Source organism: Ursus arctos, unplaced genomic scaffold (assembly GCF_023065955.2).
Source record: "Ursus arctos isolate Adak ecotype North America unplaced genomic scaffold, UrsArc2.0 scaffold_19, whole genome shotgun sequence".
In the NCBI taxonomy this organism is placed as follows: domain Eukaryota; kingdom Metazoa; phylum Chordata; class Mammalia; order Carnivora; family Ursidae; genus Ursus; species Ursus arctos.
The window spans coordinates 2446035-2458410 of record NW_026622863.1 but is presented as its reverse complement, the minus strand read 5'-3'; the positions used below and the strand labels follow the sequence as shown (position 1 = coordinate 2458410).

Below are 12376 nucleotides of genomic sequence, written 5' to 3'. Positions count from 1 at the left end.
CTCTGCACACTCGGGCAGGCTGCTCCAGGAGCCAAACTCTGGCAAACCAGAGGCTCAAACCTGACTGAGTCCACCGGGGCAGCCCACTGTGGGGAGGAGTCTCTCGTGCTGCCTCCCCCATGAGCACCAACGGGTGTGCACCCCAACATGGGAATCGGCCTGCTGCCACAAAGCTGTGCGTGACCTTCCATCAATGCAGACCCCATGTGTGCACGCAAGCCGGAGAGACTCCCTGAAGCTCGCAGTACAGGGAAGAATGATCGTGCACTCTACTGTCTGTTCTGAGAAGTCAGATTACCCTCTCCCAGCATGGGGCAAACTCCGCTAACCGGGAGCTAACAGGAGTACACCACCCACCGCTCCTAGGGCTTCTCCAGTATTCACTACTTTAATCCTCACACAGCCCAGGGTCTATTTTTATCCCCCATTTGTAGATTAGAGAACGGTGGTGCAGAGAAGTTAAGTAATTTGTCCAAACTCACAAAGCTAGCAAGTGGCAGGAATGGGATTTGAACATAGATTAGAAGCAGAATGTGTACGATTATTAACTTAATTATTTAAGTAATTAAAAAGCTGATATCCATGTAGGATAGCATGTTATACGTATTGAACAAAGTTTAAGCATTTGCACAAGGACTTCAAAAATGCCAACTATCCCACAAATAGCCCACAGGCTGATATTCTCAGGGCCCCGACAATCGGAAGAAAATGGATGGCTACAAAGACAGGAACAAATCAGAAACCTTCTCCACAATGGGCTGGAACAGAGGGTGATGGAGGAGGGACCAGACACTTGAGCTCTTGGCCAGGGAGAGAAGTTTCCATGGGAGAATCTTTTTTTTTTTTTAATGTTTTTTTATTATATTCTGTTAGTCACCAATCTTGTCCCTGATCTTTGCCAGGCAGTGGTTAGAGCAGACCACAGACCAGAGAACTATGGGAGAGTAAGACCCAACAGGGAAACTGGCAAGATGTCTTTGTTCCAACCCCCTCATTATATGTGACTCTTTGGGGAGAGCATCACTATTCCCTCTTCCTGACCTCACAGGGATCCTGGTTATGTTGTCACCGAAAACCTACTCTTAAGATTATGTTGCGATTCTAGGGACATCTGGGTGGTTCACTTGGTGAAATGTCTGCCTTTGGCTGAGGTCATGATCCAAGGGTCCTGGGATTGAGTTCCACATCAGGCTCCCTGCTCAGTGGGGAGCCTACTTCTCCGTCAGCCTGCTGCTCCCCCTGCTTGTGCGTTCTCTCTCTCTCTGATAAATAAATAAATAAAATCTTAAAAAAAAAAAAAGTTGTGTTGCCATTCTTACTAAGGTGTGAATGACTGACATTTAGGAAGAGGAGACTGTGTTCAGGTTATCTATCACCTTAAGGTCAACTTGGCTTTTCAAACAGAGACTATGAGAAGACCCAAGATAAACATGATGCATGCAAAAATCATCATTTTTACTAACATGATGGGAGGGGCACAATGGTTTTTTAAAATACCTCTGCATATACTGTGGAATGCAAAGCAGTAATAGCATGGGCTTTTTTTTTTTTAAAGATTCATTTATTTATTTGAGGGAGAAAGAGAGAAAACAGGAACAGTGGGAGGGGCAGATGGAGAGGGAGAGAGAGTCTTAAGCAGACTCTGCACCGAGCATGGAGCCCGATGCGGGGCTCGCTCTCATGACCCGGAGATCATGGCCTGAGCCAAAACCAAGAGTCAGACACTCAACCGAATGAACCACCCAGGCACCCCGATGGCAGAGACCCTTAACATAAAGAGACGCCCGTAAAGGCCATACTTGGGCAGGTTTCTCTCTTGGTCCCCACTCCTGGGGAAGGCAGCCTACTCTGTGAACAATTCCATGATAGAAAATCTTAGGAACAAGGCCTTATATGCACAGTTGTTCATTGCAATGGAGATATCATCCCGTACGTGATGGATTTATTTCAGTATGAGCTGGGGGCTCCTGGTGACAATTCTTGGACTCAGAACCCACCTCTATTAGATGCTTACAAAAAGCCAACTGTCTTAGAATGCTCCAGCCGGCCAAGCATTCAGGAGCAGGGAGATCACTGGTAGACCCAGCTTGCGGTCCACGGACCTCTGCGGAAGCCACGGCAGCTGCAGCTCCGAGCCTGACACTCCAGGCAGCTTTGCCTCGGAGCCTTAGCAATGGCCCTTCCTGCCTGGGATATCCTTCTCCCTCATCTACCTGGAGGGCTCCAGCTCCTCACAACAGGCGTCCCCTGCACCCTCACCCCGTCACCACTCCAGCATACCACGTCCCACTGCTGACTTCATCGGCCTCTGCACCCTCACCATTGGAGCACTGGACTGTCTGGTTCACCCTTCTGCCCACAGTGGCTGGTGACTGTGGACACTTCCCACACACTGCCTTGCTCAATGCCTCATGTCCTCCTCCTCCCCACCACGTGGTCCCCTGGTGGAGAGAACTGGATCTATTCAGTGCCCGGCTGGGGCAGGTGCCTTCAGTGTGGGCATCAATGAGCCACCCTCGTCCCGTGCCCCAAGAAGGCTTGGTCTACACATCTGCCTCTGAGAGCAGGGCCGTGTTTACTCCGAAGTTAAAATGAGACATGTAACAGCTAACACGTGTTATGCCCAGAAACACACAGACCGATGAAGTGACCTGTTCTGGGAAAAGCAGACAGAATGCCAGGCTGGTACGCCTGACCGCCAGGCTTTGGAAGAGAGGTGGGCGGGGAACGGTAGCATCGGTGCGGCCTGCAAGTGTGCGAGGCCTCACAAGCCTGGCAGTACACACGCCTGTGTTCCCCCAGATGCCCCCATGCTCAGTCTCCACACAGCCTTGAGTGGGGTTCTGTTATGGCACCCACTTCATAAGCGGGAAGCTGGGGTCAGAGACACCCAGCAACGTGGCTGAGATCACACAGTGGCAGAGCTCGAATGTGAACAGGAACAGACGTGCTCAGGAATTATCTGACACCCCATGAGCACCCCTGCCCCCCAGATGACGGAAGGAAGGAGCTCGGGATGGAGGGGTGGGAAGTGGATGGCTTGGTTTCTAAGACCCAAGCCAGTCTCCTTCTGAGAGCATGGGTGTGTGTGTGTGTGTGTGTGTGTGTGTGTGTGTGTGTGCGCGATGGGTACATGTGTGTGAATGTGGGTAGGTTTGTGTGTGAATTGATGTGTGTGCATGAGAATCAGTACGTGTGAATGTGTGTGAGTGTGTGGGTTCCTCCCCCAGAAAAGTCTCAGGAAGACAGCATGAGGCCATTTGGTCTGGCCACCATATTTCACATTTTACTGCACCCCTGCTTTGGGAAAACATAAGCCAACAAACATAAAACCCACTCCAAGCGTACAGCTTCCTGATTTGGGTCAGCAGAAACCCAGAATCAGAAAGTATTTGGGGATTCCCTGCCAGAGTAGAAGTTCACAGAAGACAAGGACCCCAAACCTCTGAGAATCCCACCGGGCTCCCCTCCACACCAACTCTTAAGGACAGCGGGAGCTGACAAACGGGGTAGCAGGCCTGTCTGAGCTCCTTCTGCCCAAGAACCTGCCAATGCTGCCAGAGGAGCAGGCTGCCCGTCTCGCCTCCTCTCTGCCGACGTGACGGTGCTGAGGATCTGTCCACGGCCCAAAGTCAAAGCTAGCCCCCACCCTCATCAGCGGGTGGCCTGGTGCCATGAGCAGTTCCCCCACCCCCTGCCCCTCCAGCTTGCTCAGCCGAGAAACAGAGCCCACCTGCACCACCTCCACCACCAGCTGGCCCTCCAGTAGTGCATGTCAGCCTTGGGGCACCAAGCACCTGACCCCTCCAAGGAGGGGAAGTGGGATCTATGATGCCAGGGAGGGACCTGCAGCGTGACAGGTGTCCCGGGCCTGGTGTGCCCTCTCTCCGCAGCCCAGCCTGATGCTACCTCAGTGGACATTTCCAGAAGGGAGCTCACTGGTCCCATCTGGCAGGAGCACCTCTGAGAGGTCTCGCTGTCCCGCAGCATCTTGTGGGAAACATGGGTGTCTGTCCCACTCCCCTTCCTTACCTTGTGGTGTCCTGAGAAGAGTCAGTCCCTCTCTGGTCCCAATGCCCTCAGTTCTGAGAATCACATCACCACTCAGTGATTCCCAATCCAGGGTCCCTGGACCCCAGGGGACAGCAAAGAGGTTGAGTGCCTGGTATTATCTGTCATCATTTGGGAATTTCCAGTGCAGATAGCGTGGGCCTAAAGTGGGGCCTCAGAGGGTGCTCGGAACACTCAAGGTCTCTGCTTCTGACTCCGAGCGTCTGAGCTCAGTGTGGGCCGTCTGGTGCTTTTGATGACCAGAAACTGCCAGAAGGTCATGTCTCTGAATGTCATGGCCAATAAGAATTAAGAATTAATTAAGAGTGAATCTTTCCTCCCCACAACCCCAGTTGTAGTGGAAGAGACGGAGGGTCCTAGATGCTCCAGGACAAGGACAGACCAGGAGGCGGCAGGGAACTAACACGCAGCCGGACTCCAGAGCCGACCGAGCTGCCAGCCTGCACTCCCCAATGTGCCTGCCCAGCAAAACGACCTGGGGTCTGGCGTGAGCTCTGCCACCCCAGACCCCACCGGGCTGACTCTGAACCCCAGGCCTGAGAATCGGCATTCTGAAACAGCCATCACTGGAGGTGGGCCTCAGACCCACCGCCCACACTGCAGCGCAGAACTCGACTGATGACCTGTGTCCATCCATCCCAGGTTGGTAACAGCGCCTCTCACAAGTGCCACTGATGGGGAAGGGGGGACGGAAACCCAGCCCACGCCACGCAGGCAGGCCTGTCCTGCCCTCGCCCACCTGCACTGCGTCCCCCGCGGCCCCCTCCCTGGAAGGGAACCCACAGTGGCCTCTACACAAAGAATGGGCGGAAACACAGAGGGCAGGAATTCACCCCTGCATTTCACACCGCTGTCCGCTGGGACAGGCCTGCTGAGGATCCGAGGGCCGGGAGCAGCTGAAAAGGCCAGGGACACGGGGAGCCCCGCCATGGTGCAAGGAGCCTGGCCAACAAAACACACCTCCCCCCCAAGCTGGGCCGGAGGGCAGCTGAGCAATCGCCCGCAGAAATCTGCAAGCTCATCACGGGGCTTGGAAACCTTGGTGGGGACACAACACAGGACGCATCCTGCTCGGCAGAGATAAGAGAATTCCCAGGTTCTCGCCTCCCCCGGGGGACTGAGAGCTGGGGGGAGCTTGGGGGAACATGACAGAGGTGCCCCGAAGCACCTCCCTGCAGGGAAGTTGCCCCATGCCCTTCACCCTCCCTTCCAAGCTTTGGGACAGGACCTGGGGGGAGGGGTCACAGGTCGGGTCAGGGTGCTGGGACCCGGTCACAGATTTCACTCCTCCCGACATCAGGCCTCAGGCTGACTTTCCAATACCACCCCTTCCCCACGCTGGCTGTGGGGACTGGGCCAGCGGCTTTGCTGCTCTGTGCCTCAGTTTCCCCACCTGCAAACCAGGGCTGTGGGTGGGCACTACCTGTCGGTGTTCTCCTGGGGCTTGCTGTGATCTCATGTGCAGAGTAACAGCTGGTGGGCATGAAGGGTCCTGGCGGCCGCAGCCCTTGCCTCACTGTCGGGTCAGCCCTCCCAGCCAGCCCCCGGCGCCCACGCCTCACAGACCCCCTTCCATGGCTTCCATCAGGAGATAGACACATGACACTGAGAGGACGTGGGATGGAGCAGGGGGAGTTAACCACGGAGCCCGAGGCCGCCCTCAACAACATCGCGTGAGGCTCGTTCTGAGAGCGCGAGCGAAGAGCCTGACCCAGTGGACTTGAGTTCCACCCCTGTTCCGTGGGGCCGCATCACTGGCCGGGTTTACCCAGACGCTGGTATCTGAGCTGCTTGCGTGCATCCAAAAGCGAGCACTCGGGGCGCCTCGCGTGGATCCTGCCACGCCCCTTCCATGCAGTGATCCTCCCTGTGGCCTTCACAGGCCAAGTAATGGAGATTCCGAGAGGTTAGGTCACCTGCCCAAGGTCACCCAGCAGCCATCGGGGGTCTACTGCCCGCACAGGGCAGACACCAACACCTGGGAGCTGTGTGTGTCCCCCTTCCCCCGGAGGGCAGGCTCTCACCTTGTCCCTATCTGTGGCCCCCACAGAATGCCGGCACAGCAACCAGCCAAAGAGGGTTCAAAAGTGTACATTGAAGAGACTCGTTTTCTTTCCCAGATGGTTAGATGGTTTTGAGCGTGTGGTGTCCAGAATGGACAGGAACGTCAGGCTGTTTGTGCGCGTGGGCACTGGGATGGGGAGTATCCAGTAGTTCCTGCCTCTACCGGGACCCACACCGCCCGTGAGATCTGTTTCCTTACCTCTAGGTTAGCTGAATGAGTTCCGGCAGAGCCAGTGTGCTTTGGGGGAGAAATCAACAATGAAGTGTCCCAGAACCTACCTGGGAACACAGAACCGAGCGTCCGTTTTCCAGGTAGAATACACAATCTCTAATTGGGTTCGATGTGCGGTAGGACCGAATGGCCCGTAAAATGGAAGCCCCTGATGGGGGAACCACACCCCTTCCTCTGCCATATTGATGCCAAAATAGTACCTGCACCTGAGACCCGCCCACGGTCACTCTTTGCTCAGGGTCCCACTCCTGACTGGGCAGCGGCCGTGCTACCTCCACCAACCCCCTGGAACCCAACACACATTCTCTCTCGTTCTCAAGTCAAGAAGGTGCTAGGAGCCAGGACAGCCCATTCTGAAGCCCAGAACCTGCCCCGCTATCCCAAGAGCAGAGCCTCAAGTTCACTTCCAGAACTGCCATGTCAGCCACACTCCATGGACAGCTTTGCAGACGTGCTCGGGAAGCCACCACTTCCTGCGACCTGGGCCCGGGTCCACGACGACCCACTGTCATGCATTCGGGAACTTGGAAAGGAGGCCATAACAAACACTGCAGAGGGACACGCTTGCTGGGGTCTTCACACCCACCTTCTCCCTGGCCACCTGTAAACAGAATCTTTAGGGATGCTTCTGGGAAACCCTCTGCTCTTCTGATTAAAAGACACGGACCCTCCCTGCCTCCTTCGAATGCAGACATGATGGCCGGTGATGCAGCAGCTATCCTGAGACCATAACAGGACAGGTAATGGCAATGTAGCAGACAGAATGACAACCCTCCCCGCCCCCGAACCGTCCACATCCCAATCCCAAGCACCTGTGAAAATGTTAGCTTACAGGGCCAGGGGGAAGCAGGGCTGCAGATGGAGTGAGGGTTGCTAATCAACATGGGGAGAAGACTCTGCATTACTGAGTGGCCAGTGTAACCACGGGCGTCCTTACAAGGAAGAGGCAGGCAGAAGAGGACAGCGGAGGGACAGATGTGATTAGGAGGGCAGAAAGACACCACACTGCCAGCTTGGGTGAGGACATGGAGGGGCCCACTTTGAGGGACGCAGGCATCTCTAGAAGCTGGGAAAGGCAATGATTCACGCCTAGAGTTTCCGGAAGAAACCAGCCCTGCTGATTCAGCTGGTGGGATTCAGCCCAGTGAGACCATGTCAGCAGGCAGACTGAAGATTATAAATGCATCTTGTTTCAAGCCAGCAAGTTGGTGGCCATTTGTTACAGCAGCGACAGGGCACAGACGCAAGCTGCCTGGGATGCTGGCTTGTGCGGTCGAGCAAATGCAGATGTCAGCAGCTGTTTCTCTAGACACGGAGTTTCTGCCTCATCACGTGACAAAAGGGACCCTGTGCCCGTTTCAGCCACTGCAGGTTGGACTACTTGTGACTCGAAGCTGAACGCCTTCCTGACTGGCACCTGCATTGCCCATGGATGTCTGCATCTCAGAATTCTTCTTGCAAGAGAGGAAGAGCATTGACAGCTCACACTGGGGACTGACCGCCTGTGACAGCACTCCCAGTCTGAAGATGAATTTCGGGTAGCTCTGGGGCCTCTTCCCAGAAAGGAAGGTGCAGTAAGAGCAGACCTCAGTGAGCAAGTCTCTCGAGAAGACTTTCTCCTCCACAGAATGCCCTAAAGCCCTTCAACACTCTACAGAGAGAGACGTGTTGTTAATTAAATGTTTACCGAATCCTAGAGTGGACCAAAGACACAAATCCTAATGGCCATACACGGAAGAGTTAACTTGTTGAGGTGTCACGGAAGAGGGTCCCTGGGACAGCAGACATGTCCATAATTGCCCACTTGACAGGCCTGGGTAAAAGGATTCTCCAATTTAAGGTGAGGCTGACTTCCTTGTTTTGCTTTTAGGGCAGGCTGTTTCTCCCTGACAGGATCCCGCTGTCGGACAGCCCTGTTTGGGGACCACGACTTCAGCGAAACATAATTTCTGCATTGCGTTTTCCTGATCTCCTTTACCGCCTGTCCTACAGTGGGGTTTCCAGGAATGGCCACGGTAAGGAGCGGGGCTGCCTCTGGGGATTCGTGGAGCGTGAGGGAAGACACAGGACCTTCGTCAGGGACATCCTGCTCTGTGCTGGGCAGGGGAACCGGGCTCAGGAGAGGGTCACCTGCTGCAGGACAGGCTTGACAAGCTGGGCACACATGTGATCCTTGCTGCCCTGAGTGTGCGCTAACACCCAGCCATGCACCAGAGAGCCGGTCCTGTGAAACGCTTAGTGCAGGGCCTGGCCGACAATCTGTGCTCTGCAAACCTTAACTATTGAAATGTCTTTCTAAAACTCACAGCAAACCTGTCAGGGAAACCTGGACAACGTTCCTGCAGTACAGGCCCAGAATCCGAGGCTGAGAAATGGGCCCATCTCTCACTGGCACCCAAGGGCTGGTACCCGCGTCGAGGGGCTAGGGCAACCACAACTCCTGTGCTCCTTCCAGGCGCCAGGCCCCACGAGAACCCCACATGCCACCCTGCTTGCGTCCCCTCAGCAGCCCTGGCAGGGCCGGCGCTGCCTGCTCTTGAGGGGAGGAAGCCCCAGCTGGGGAAGCCGCGCCCTGCCCAGCATCGCAGAGCATGAACACAGGCGGAGTGGACTTCCTTAGCTGGTCCCCAGGATGCCCGGCCCCGCAGTGCGCAGCCAGGTCAGGGGGAGGCTCTCAGCCAGAAGCAGAACGAGTTTGCTCCCAGGGCCAGGCTCCATGCTTGGAGAGCCCACTGGCAGAAACACCCTGCTCTCCCAGGAGCCTGAGGTGGTGCGGGGGCCACAGAAGGACGAGGGAGGCCGTGGTGCCCCCCGGCATGTGGTCAAGAAGGGGGGCCCTCCTCCCCAGAGCAGCCCCACCCCCATTCCCACGGGGCCCGGACTCTCCACAGGCCCCACGAGCACCCTCACTGGCCATGGCCAGGACCATGGGGCTACCAGGGGGTTGCCATTTGAACCCCACTCTGACACCGGCTACTGGTGGACTCCCATGTCCTTCTCCGTGAAACAAGAAAGAAGGCATCTACATTAGGGAAGTCTTGGCCAAAACCCGATCCCTTATGCTCCCAACTGGTAGCAACATATTAATTCATTTTGTTTGTAATGAGGCTGTGGGTGAAATCTTCAGAACAGTAAGAGATAAACATCTCATCAAAAGAGTATTTGCAAAGAAAAACGTCTCCCTCACCTTCAAACCAAGAGAGCGTCAACACTCAGCCCTCTGCTGGCTGCCTGACCACATCTGCTCCCCGCCCATTCCTCCTTGTTGACAGGATTTGGGTTTTATTTGGCTTGGCAGTGGACCCGACTAAAAATATGCAGTTTCCCAGACTCCTTTGCAGTGGAGAGTGGTCAGGTGACTCAGTGGCAGCCAGGGCGACGGAGGTGAGCTGCCGAAGAAGGCCCTTCCAGAACGACAGGACGGCACACCTCTCCCTGGCCCGGGGCTGAGCCTCACAGGTGCGGTGTGCACCTCATGCCTGAGAGCCCACAGGCACTGAACCCAAAAGATGGGCGGAGCCGGGGCCCTGGCCAGACTGTCCACCTCCAGCCCCCGAGGCCTCAGACAACCCGCCTTGTCACTGCCAACCACCGCGGTTCCGACCAGTGCACCATCAGAATGTGAGGAGCTGCCCCCCACGCCATCTTCCAGGAAGGGACACTGGCGGTAGACAGACAGTTTCCATGGAAACCACTCCCACCCAGACCAGGGCCTGCCTCCCCCTCGCCCGTGAGAGGATTGACGGTGATGCCATCCATTCAGCATGTTCTTGGTCTTCCTTGGGGCGCAGAAAGGTGGGCTGTCTCTACTCACTAGAATAAACGTTTTATTTATTTGTCTGTTTTATTTTATTTATTTGTTTCCTTGGTGAAACCAGTTTCCCAAGACATACATGTAATTGACACACCCGGATTTGCTGTTTCCTCCTGGCTTGTGATTGAGGGGGATCCCCTCTCGGGGGCCAGGGAGCCTGCGTCTGTGAAGCGGGGTGGCCAGACCCGCCGGCTGGTTGTGGGACAGTGGTGCGGAAGCTAAAGCAGTCACCCGCCCTGACGTCCATGCTCTGAGCTGGGCCCAGGTCTCGGACCGCGCCTACCCTCACAGCCCACTGCCCGCAGGGGCCCACAAGGAGGCTCTGCGCCCCTCACCGGCTCCATCACCCAGGCCTGGGTTCCTCAGCCCCCACACCAGGCTGACCTCTCCCATCTCTGTTCGGACACCCGCTGGCCCATCACACACGCCCCCCACAAAGCCTGTGGTTGCCCACATGCGTGTCTGCCCTCCCGATGGACCACGACAGAAATGACCTCACATGGGTCCCCAGCTGTAAACCAGAGCCGCCCACATGTGCCACACACGTGAGCCTGTGAACGCCTGCCCACTGAACGAGGGAGGGGGTGCTGTAGCTTGGGTTTGGAGAACTGGCATGGCAGGGCTTTGTCTTGCCACGTGGACCTTGTTTTCTATCCCAATGTCATGTCCTGACATCTTGTACCTCGGGGTGAATGCGGAGGTGACAGTCTCTGATGTGGTCCATCTGCCACATGGGAGAGATGGCTGAAGGTGACCCCAGAGCTGAAGGGAGAATATGCTCTTGCATATAACGGCCCAAAAAGGGTGGGGGGAAGAAGGGAAATATTCAGATAGTTACCCTGAATTCTTCACTGCACTTAAGTGGGGTCTCGAAGAAAGGAGGGGACTGGCTCGGTGGAGAGGGGAACGGCACTCCAGGGGCAGGAACAGCATATGCAAAGGCACTGAGGCACAAAACGGCATGGAGCCTCGAGGAGCGGCAAGCTGTGAGCCTCGAGGGCATGTGTCAGGGAGCAGAGAGATGAGAGCAAAGGCTGGACCGTGGCCGTCGGTTTTTATGACACAATATTGTCATTAATTCCCTTCACAATAACAACACAGTTACTGGCTGCTGACCGTGTTCTGTTCGCCTGACGTATATCACCTCAAGCCCCACATGAGGTGGGTCCTATTGTTATCCCCACTCTACAGAAGACAAAACCGAGGCCCAGAGAAACGAACTGACTTTCCCCAGGACAGCCATTCAGAAACAGCTGAGCTAGAATCCCAGCCTCGTGCTGCTGGCCTCACAACCTCATTCTCAAGGGCCACGTTAGACCACGAGAGCGGCTCATCACCCTGGCAACTATGTCGCTGCCAGCTTTCACCACAGGCAAGCTCGTGTGACGTCTGGGCGGCCAGCGGGGCGGCCCTGCTGACATCGGTTAGGCTGACTTACGTGTCCAGAGTTCCACGGCACTGAATGGGGCACCAGGCTCTGCGCGTCCCTTGTCCTTCCTCAGGCCGGCACGGGCACTTCGCACAGGGAGCAGGGGCACGGGAGCGCTGCTGGAAACACATCAGTGCTTCTCCAAGCTTCTGCCTGCATCATGTGTGCTAACATCTCACTGACCAAAGCAAGTCGGACGGCAAACCCAGACCTGAGGACAAGGAAATCTTGTGAAAGATCTTCTGAAAGAAGGAGCTACAAATCCTCAGCCTAGGGCTTGGACCCAGGGAAGGGTGAAGGCCTCCGACCATGTACGCATTCCCCCTGCTGCAGGTGAGGAAGGCCGGGGCTAAGGCAGAGGAGCTGTTGCAGCAGGAGAGGAGGGGGCCTCGCTGAGCCAGTGCCTCCCCGGGGTGTAGGAAGGGTGACTTGTCTGGGGCCACAGCACGCGTCAGTGCGAGAGCTGCAATCCTTGACCAAACTTCTGACTTCGAGACCCCTACCCCTTGGGACTTACACCTGGGTGGGTCACTAGATCCGACTGAGAAAAACAAAAACTTCTCTGAGTACTTAAAACAGAGCAAATTCAATACCTAGAACATTGCTGTGGAGATGGAAAGACTCAGAAGCCTACGAGTGGAACCAGGGGATGAGAAGGCACAGGAAGCTGCTGGCACCCCTGGGCAGGAGGATGGGAGGAGCCAGGGGTGGCTAGAGCCTGTCCATGTAAGCAGCACCACCACCAAATCCACTGCGGCTCCTCCCC

At 55.9% G+C, this 12376-nt stretch overlaps 1 long non-coding RNA gene across 1 annotated transcript in view; it reads right to left on the bottom strand.

Annotated features, from left to right (window-relative positions):
• Positions 1 to 12376, bottom strand: part of LOC130544072 (uncharacterized) — a 296307-nt gene that overhangs the window by 126951 nt on the left and 156980 nt on the right. Inside the window, exon 10 of the long non-coding RNA XR_008960024.1 lies at positions 11620 to 11821. This is a non-coding gene — a long non-coding RNA (uncharacterized LOC130544072). The remainder of the gene's footprint in view (positions 1 to 11619; positions 11822 to 12376) is intronic.